Below are 8,448 nucleotides of genomic sequence, written 5' to 3'. Positions count from 1 at the left end.
AGTCCCTCTCCTCAGCTGAGAAGGAAGCCTGGCTTGTCCACGGGCCCGGACACCACCCCCCTGGGGAGTTAAAGCCACTGCAGGGCAGAAGAGAGAGTGACCTCTTTGTGGCTGAGCCAAGGTTGGGGATGTGATTAGACATGATTTTAATAGCAAACCTTATATTAAGATGACCCGTTTTCACTGGATGTTTGGGTTGAGGAAAAGATGGTAATAATGAGGCTTCTTAATCAGCGAGTATGTACCTCAGGCATAGCACCAGCCGGGGACTTCATTTATCATCATAGGACTTGATTGCTTTGAAACCCAGAAGACCAGGGAACATGGCAGGAAAGAAGGGTTCTTTGCCGCTGTGCTTGCTGTAATACCAAGAACACTGCCTGCCCGCCCGGGGTGAGTTTCAGGATGTCGGGATCCCTTTAGTTGACTCACAATTTGTCTCACTAATTTATCATGTCAGGACCTCATTCTTACTTCTCTCCTCACTTGGGCTCCAAGTGCCCTGCTGAGCTGATGGAAGTGACTGTGCCCCCTCAACACGCTGGCCACAGGAGGCCACACGTCACAGCTTTGACCCAGGGCTGGCAGGAGTTGCGAGCTCATCACATTCTCATCGATGTGGAGGACAGTGACATGCCAGAGTGGCGCTGATCCTCTGGTCGGCGTTTGATGTGGGGCAGTGCTCTCTGTCCCCTCTGTGGTCAGTCATTTGTCGTCCCTCTGTGGAGCCTGTGCTTTGGGAACTTCCAAGTCCTGCCCCTCCCAGGAAAAGAGGGCTCTCTGACAAGAGCCTGGGCGTTGGCTGTGTTATGCTGTGACTGATAAAGGAGACGTAGATTTTTAAGCTGTAGGAGAAGGATTTGGTGCGGTGGGATTCTGAGGGCTGGGTTTGGCCTTGTCTTCTGAAAGCTGAAAAGGTTCGCTGGTTTGCCGCAAGGCCGGTGTGGACGGAAGGCCACGTTCCCACCTTGCGGTGGGAGTGGGCTGCGAGAAGCCCGCAGTCTAGGCTGAGGTGTTCTCCAGGAAGCAGATCTGAATCTGCTCAACCTCTGCGTCCTGGGGAAAGATGGCTTCATGATGGATGTGCTCAACACACCAGAAAAGAAGTTTTGAAGGAAGATGCTGGGCAGGCTGATATCCTTTGATCTTGGAAGGAAGAAAGATGCCTGTAAACACCTGGAAGTTACCACTGGATAAACACGCTGTTCCCTGCCTTAGAACCCTAAGGGCCATTTTAATTATAGTCATCTCATAAGTGTCCATTCTCTTGGTGAATGTGAAAACTCGAGAAACTTGGGGGCTTGCCAGCAGGCTGTGTGTCCCCCTAGCATCACTGTTCTCTGGGACACTCTGTCCCTTTGCCCGGAACTAGAGAGGGGACAATAATGAACAAACTGGATTCCCCAAATTAGACTGAATCTGTGCCAACCCTTCGGAGTTTGTGATTCAGCCCTTGGCAGTTCTTGGCCTGGCGAGTTTAAATACAGTCCCAGGTTCAAGCCATGGCTGAACCCGGCCTGCCGTTCTCATCGCTTCTGGGAGCGGTCATCCCAATCAATGTGTTCTGCAGGTCCTCACTCCTCGTCATTACCCCACACCAGCACCTGCTGCAGGCCCCAGTGCCACGAGATTGGGAAAAGGGTTGCCTTTTCTGCTGCTGAACTTTCAGAGGTTGCACTGCTGCCAGTTCTGGATGGGAGCCACTGGGAAAGAGTTAGACAACTTGAAACATTGACCGGCCCATTGTTGTGTAAAAACTGCATAATTCTCAATGTATATTTATAAATTTCTACTTTGTATAGCTTTGGTTGAATTCTTGGAGGGAAAAAGTAGTAGAGGCGGATTAAAAGTGTGACTTTTGAAAAGCTCATAATAAAAGTTCATAATAAAATCATTGCAAATAAAAAAAAAAAAGAGAAGGGCTGTGGGGCTCGTACCCCCTCACTGACTTTGTCTTAGGGCTCTGATGATGACAAACCCACAAAAAAAAGAAAAGGAGAAGACCGACCGGGCAGTAGAGGCTGAGCAGCCGTCCTCTTCATCACCTGGAAGCAAGGCAATAAAGGAGAGGGATGACCCTAAGCAGCACAGTGGCTTCTGAACTCTCTCAGAGTTCTTGCTGGAGTTCAAGGAGGGCGGGAAGCGCTACTCGGCCTCCCCTGAGGCCAGGACCACCTGGCATGTTGGAGCCCAGGACCTGGAGAGGGAGCCAGAGGAGAAACCCAAACATGACCACAAGTCCTCAAGCAGCAGGGAGGCAAGAGAAGAAAAGAACAGGGATAGGGACAGAGGGCGAAGCTCAGACACACAATCTGGCTGGAACAGGCGTTCTGAAGGGCGTAGTCATAGAAGGAGGAGCCATGACAGGTCCCACAAGCATAAAAGGGCCTGGCACTCCCCGGAGCGGGACTCCTCGAACCCCGGGGACCACAGGCAGCACTGAAGCCTGTTCAGCTGCTCAGTAGATTTGGAAGTGAACTGTTTTGAAATGCAGTCAAATTCAGTTATGTTGTTCCTATTTTTGTGTATAAAACCTCTGGGGCTGAATTCTTTTAATCTCTTGAATGTTAGAGTCATTGAGAGGGCTATAGTTTCAACAGCCACATAGCCACAATTCGTTGGGCGGGGGAAGAGGGAATGGGTATATGCAACCAGAACGGGTAAAATGTGCAATGTGTGGGGGATGGACACACTTGAAGCTCTTACTCACGGGGGAAGGGGCCCATGGGCAATATATGTAACCTTAACACTTGTACCCCGATAATATGCTAAAATAAATTTGTTGTTAAATACCATCCGGTGTCCACTCCGAAGTCTTCCTCAAGAAGCTTGCAGTAATGAAATCAGTTGATATTTCATGCACCCGGTCTGGCATTTCAATCGCCCCGATTTGATTTGGGGTAGCTGACATTTTAGCCATGCCCGGCTAATTTTTTCTATATATATTTTTTTTTTTTATTTTTTTTTTTAGTCAGTAACTGGTTAGGATATATATATTTTTAATTGGCCAATTAATTTCTTTCTATTTATAGTAGAGACAGGATCTCACTCTTCCTCAGGCTGGTCTGGAACTCCTGACCTCGAGCGATCCTCCCGCCTTGGCCTCCCAGAGTGCTAGGATTATAGGCGTGAGCCACCGCGCCCGGCCAACTGCAATCTTTTTAAATCTAGAAACAATCCCTCTACTTCTTCCCCCATGACAGTGACTTTTGGAAGACTTCAGGCCTGCATGGCTCTGGGCCCCCACAGCACAGCTAAGCTGAGCTGATCTCGGAGGTTCAAACCGGGAAGTTCTTCACTGCTTTATTTATATTTGAACATTTAGATTCAACACTTTAAAGTGGTGTGGTTGTCAGAGAAAAAAATATGAGATTAAAGAAATCTGAACTTTAAAGGGTTTTTAAATGGGCAGGGGTCTATTCAGATTATTTAAAAGCCACCATAGCTTCTCTTTCCATGTGTATTGTATAAAAATAAATAAATAAATAAATAAAAACAATAAAAAGAAAAAAACAAACAAAAACCCACCACAGCATGGGCGCTGTCCAGTGGGAACAGACTGAGTCTGGCCTGATAGCCTTCTCCTGCAGGACCATGTTCTCTCTTCCATGGGTGGCTCACAGGGGTGGGGAGGGCCTGGGACCTCTGGAGGGCTTGGGAGCCACAGCAAGACACCTCCCAACACAGAATTCTGTCAGCCTTTTACAACCCATTTGGCCTCAGCAATGTCAGCCTGCCCGAGGGGTAGACTCATGTCAGTCACTGTCCCCAGGTCCATAATCTCAGCTTCCCCTGGGGTTTAAGACGTGTAGGAGAAGGAATGGCGCCATCTCAAATCAAAGTGGAAGCAGACATAAGTCACAGAAGATAGAAGGCAAGAAAAGAAACATTTGACTAAGAAGAACAAAGAACCAGTTGGGTTCTTCTGTCAACAATTGTGCTACAACCTCTAATAGCTTTGGAATATGCATTTAACTATAAGAAAGCTCTCCAAAACATGTCATTGCTTAGGAAAAACATCAATTTCCTTATCTGAAGTTAAAATGTGTTTACATAAATAGATCGTGGATTATCCCAACAAGCTGGACTAGGAGTGTGCCCTGGTGTGCAGAGGAGGGGCACGGGGCTGGCAGAGAGACAGGCTCAGGCTGGGGCTGGGGTGGGAAACACAGGAACATTCTCGAACACACCTCCCTGCCTGTGCTTTACCAGCCTAATCTGACCCGTGAGCAACTCCCAATCTGTCCTGAAATGCGTTCTTTAATTCAGGACTCTCCTCCAGATGGCCTTCCCTGGACATTTCCTCACACCGTTTGGGTGGGGGACCCTGCTCAGTGCTCCCCCAACTCGGCCCCTGAATTGAGCATCCCTGCTGACGTGCACCCGCCCACTGCGGGCTCCTAGGGACAGAGCTGACAGAGTGGGGACTGGGGAGCGTGGGGTCTGGGCACAATACATGTAGAACAGACCTGCAACCCAAGCCACCTCCGGGGTGAAGGTGGGGGTGGGGGAGTGTGATGGCATACACCCAGCAATGCGAAGAGCAAGGCACCGGGCCACTTGAACCTGTCCGACTCTACACAGCCAATCCTCATAGGCGACTTTGTCCTCAGATGAGCACACAGCTTCCTAACCCAAGAAGGTCCTTAAGGGAGGCAAGCTTGTTTCCCACCAGCTCCGTCGTCTGGGACATCCCACCTCTTTACCAGTAGCTGCCCAAGGTCACTGTCAGTTTATCTTGCTCAGCAACACTGCAGCGATTCACAACTCTGTCCGGGCGTGTTTCTCACCAGGCAAGACAGAGGGATCAAGCTGAAGGTGACTCCCCACCTTGCTGGGATCCAGACTGTCAGTCTCCCCTGAGAAGTGGTCAAGGGCAGAGCTCCATCTATAAGGACTGCTTTAGGTCCATGCCCCTCTGACCTCTGCAGTTGAGGAAGATAAACCCTGTAAGCAGCTAGTCACTGGAAAGGACACCTGAGCGGGAGATGCAAGCCCTTTGGAACCTTCTACTAACAGAAGGTCCATGCTCACTTGGGTCTTCTACCCCCAAGGCCCGGGAGGTTCCAGCAATCACCGCGACAGGCATTAGTGAACTCAAGGAGCCCAGAAGCCTCTGAACTCTGGAGAAACTGGGCACCTTCTTGGTTTCTCAACTGGTTTAGTGCACAGCAGGAAGTCTAACAAGCATCATTGAAGAGATTCACCCTGTTCTCTAGTCTTTGCCAATGGGCAGATCTTTATGTAAGCATTCCTATCTATTTGCAAACTGTCCCAAGTCTGACTGATCCTTAGGGTATCTAAGCTGTTCATTGACTCTCAAGCACTACCTGATGGTCCAGAGTTGCCCTTGAGGTCAGGATGGATGTGCAGAATCCGGGTGAGGGAGTTGGGGGTATGTGGGCTTCATTATCCAGGGACTGAAGCAGGTATGACCTTCCCCCACAGCTTAATTTCAGTCACATAACCACCACATCAAGCATAGATCTGACAGCAGGTTTATGCTCCCAACTAGACCCCAGAAGAAAGTCATCTAGATTGAACCACCTCCATAAGCAGTTCCTGGTTTGGCAATGGCTCAAACCTAGACATACAATACCCATGTAACCCAGAAATTCCACTGTTAGGTTCACCCACAAGAATTGAAGACAGGAAGTCAAGCAAACATTCACATGCCAGTGTTCATCACGGTACTGTTTCAAAGTGTGGCATTGCCAGCTAAGTATCACTATGCCAAGGGATGGAGATTTGAAGATTGGATGCCTGAATAACCACTAGACAGTTCACAAGGAATGAGGTTCTTGCTCATGAGACATCAATAAACCCTGAGAACATGATGCAAAGTGAAATAAGCTAGACAGAAAGGACAAATGTGATCCATTTATAACGTGTCCAGAGTAGGCAAATGTAGAGACTAGAAGTGACCAGGGGCTCAGGGAGGGAAATCAGTTAATGGTATTCGTGGAATGAACAAGTTAGCAGTGATGGGTGCACAACATTGAATTGAATGCCACCGGTTGTATACATAGATGGCTGAAGTAGGATTTGCTATGTTTAGCCACCAAAAAAGGGTGGCCTTTTTGTTATATGGGTATATTGTGTATGTGATAATACAATCAGGGAAAAAAAGTGCAAATACAGTTACACTTCATAATACTACTTGGTTTCGATGCTCTCAGGAACTGCCCCCATTCCTCCGCTGCCTCCCACCCCCAGCACTTCCCCACAGTATCAACCTAATGCTGGGGGGTAGGGAGGGTGGGCAGGTTAGGGTAGGGAGTGGGCTCTGCCAAGACAGTGCTGGTGACCCAGAGGGACTACTCCAGGGTGGGGAGGCAAAGCACAAGTTAGGGGTGGGTGGTGGGGGAGGTGGCATCTCTAAGGAGGGATTGGGTTGGAGCAGCTGCCAGTCTGTGTGCTGGGCATGGCCCACTTCCCTACTCACCTCTCCACCATCCCTGCCTCCCTACCGTTAACCCTTTCCCCAGAAACCCTTTTGCACGGATCATACACAAACGGACAGCTTACAAAATGACATAGCAGTTTCACAGATCCATGGCTAGGGCTTTTTTCCCTGTTTTTCATGTTCTCTTCTACACAATGTACAATTCCTTTTAAATGGATCAAGAAATGGCTTATATACATGAGTCCTTGTTATAACATCTCGGCAGCAAATATCATAAGCTAATGAAGATAATGATGGAAGGGAAGGGAGCCTAGGACAGGGATGGGGAGGGGGTGTGGAGAGAAGGGTTATCCTTTCTGAAGGAGTGGTGAGAAATTGGAATGGTTGGGGGAAAGGAACGAAAGTAAAATATCAAGAAGCATCTTTACAAAGCAGTTCTAATTACTTTTGAAGGAGAAAGCTAATTCCTTTTGAAGGGGAAAGAAAGGTAACCAAAGCAGGAAAACATTTGTCTTAAAAAATTGTCTCCCATACATATATCCAAAAATGTGGGGAAAATACTTATTCCAGGGATTGAGGGAGTCCAGATGTTTGGACAAATGACAAAATAAAACTGACAAATAAGAACCTCTGTCCCCCAGTTTTACCCAAGCCTTACCACTAGGAACCCTGATGATTTTACTTCTAGGAACCCCACCTAGTCTCACGACGATGGGAGCGAAGTCTCATTCCTCCAGCAGGCAAGACAAACTTCTGCAATGCCCAGAGTTCTCCCCTTAAGGATCACCAGCTACCAAATCTAACAGACCTGAGGATGGGAAACACCTAGCTCCAGCCCTCTTTAGTCTTCCTATACCCCCAAATATTTGAATAACCAAGAACTCAAACCAGACTATGGAAGCTCACATCCAGGCACATGACTCAGTACTTGTTGTCCTGGGTTTCCTGCTGTTATGTGGCAGGAGACAGCCTGCTGTACACCAGGGCCCCACCAGGACTCTGCCTCTCCCCACTACGCTGTATCCGGGGACACACGCCCCAGACTCAGTTCAGACAAGGTGGCTCCAAGGCCAAGACTGTCCCAGAGGTGTCATCTGGAGACAGGTCAGCAGCAGACGGCTGCATGTAGCCTCTCCCCAGTGCCTGCATGCGACACTCTAGAAACGCCTCCTGTTACCCGGTGACTCTGGCATCGTCCTTTCCTTGCCCTCAAACAAGGTGGCAACACTGCTGACAAGGAGCACACAGATGTCTGAGAGCAGAAGCCATAACACCTGGACAGGCCAGCCCCCGACACACACACACACACACACACACACACACACACACACACGCCCTCCTGTTCAAGGTGAGGTGGGAGTGGCCGGGCAGGAGTCCCAGAGCAGGGAACTCTCCAGCAAATGCAGGAAGCCTTTAACATATGGTAAGGGGACTCCCAAGAGAGGTGGCAGGCATGTTGGGCACATGCGGTGACACAAGACAGCCCTGGCTTCATCCCTCCGACTTCGGAGGTTGGAAGGCCAGACTTGACCCGGACACTTCAGGTTAGGCACCAAGGTTTGGGAGGAGAGAAAAGAGTTGACGGGAACCTGGCTTTCTTTCCCTGCGTTACTGGGGTGGGCTCACAAGTGAGACAAAGCCCAGGTGACTCTCATCTGATAACCTATCCAACAAGTGAACCTGTAACAACCCAGTCACTATAGCATGTCCCTTGCTCTATTCTCCTTGGCAACATCCTGTGACACTCAGTACAGAAAGAACCCCATCACTATAGCTCAGGGACATCTGAACAATTCAAGGCCTTCACCAATGTCCCTAAGGTCTTATACGTCTGAGAAGTTCCATGTAAACATTAGACACCACTTCCTTCATGAAACAGCTTTGTTCTGTTGCCAGGAGAGAAGAATCAGGGGGCAGGTACGATCTCCATGGGTGTGGCTTGCATCACATCTGATGTGATTATAGGTCAGGGCAAAGTAAACATGGAATTAAGACCAAGACATAAGCTGGCATGGGTGGGATGTTTCCTAAGACCTACGAGG

At 49.0% G+C, this 8,448-nt stretch overlaps 1 pseudogene; it reads left to right on the top strand.

Moving 5' to 3' along the window:
* Positions 1–1,502: 1,502 nt before the first annotated feature.
* Positions 1,503–2,443, top strand: LOC142869940 (RNA-binding motif protein, X-linked 2-like; annotated as a pseudogene).
* The last annotated feature ends 6,005 nt before the right edge of the window (positions 2,444–8,448 follow it).

This window comes from Microcebus murinus, chromosome 3 (assembly GCF_040939455.1).
Source record: "Microcebus murinus isolate Inina chromosome 3, M.murinus_Inina_mat1.0, whole genome shotgun sequence".
Classification (NCBI taxonomy): Eukaryota; Metazoa; Chordata; class Mammalia; order Primates; family Cheirogaleidae; genus Microcebus; species Microcebus murinus.
The sequence above is the reverse complement of the archived record's forward strand: the minus strand, read 5'-3'. Positions and strand labels throughout refer to the sequence as shown.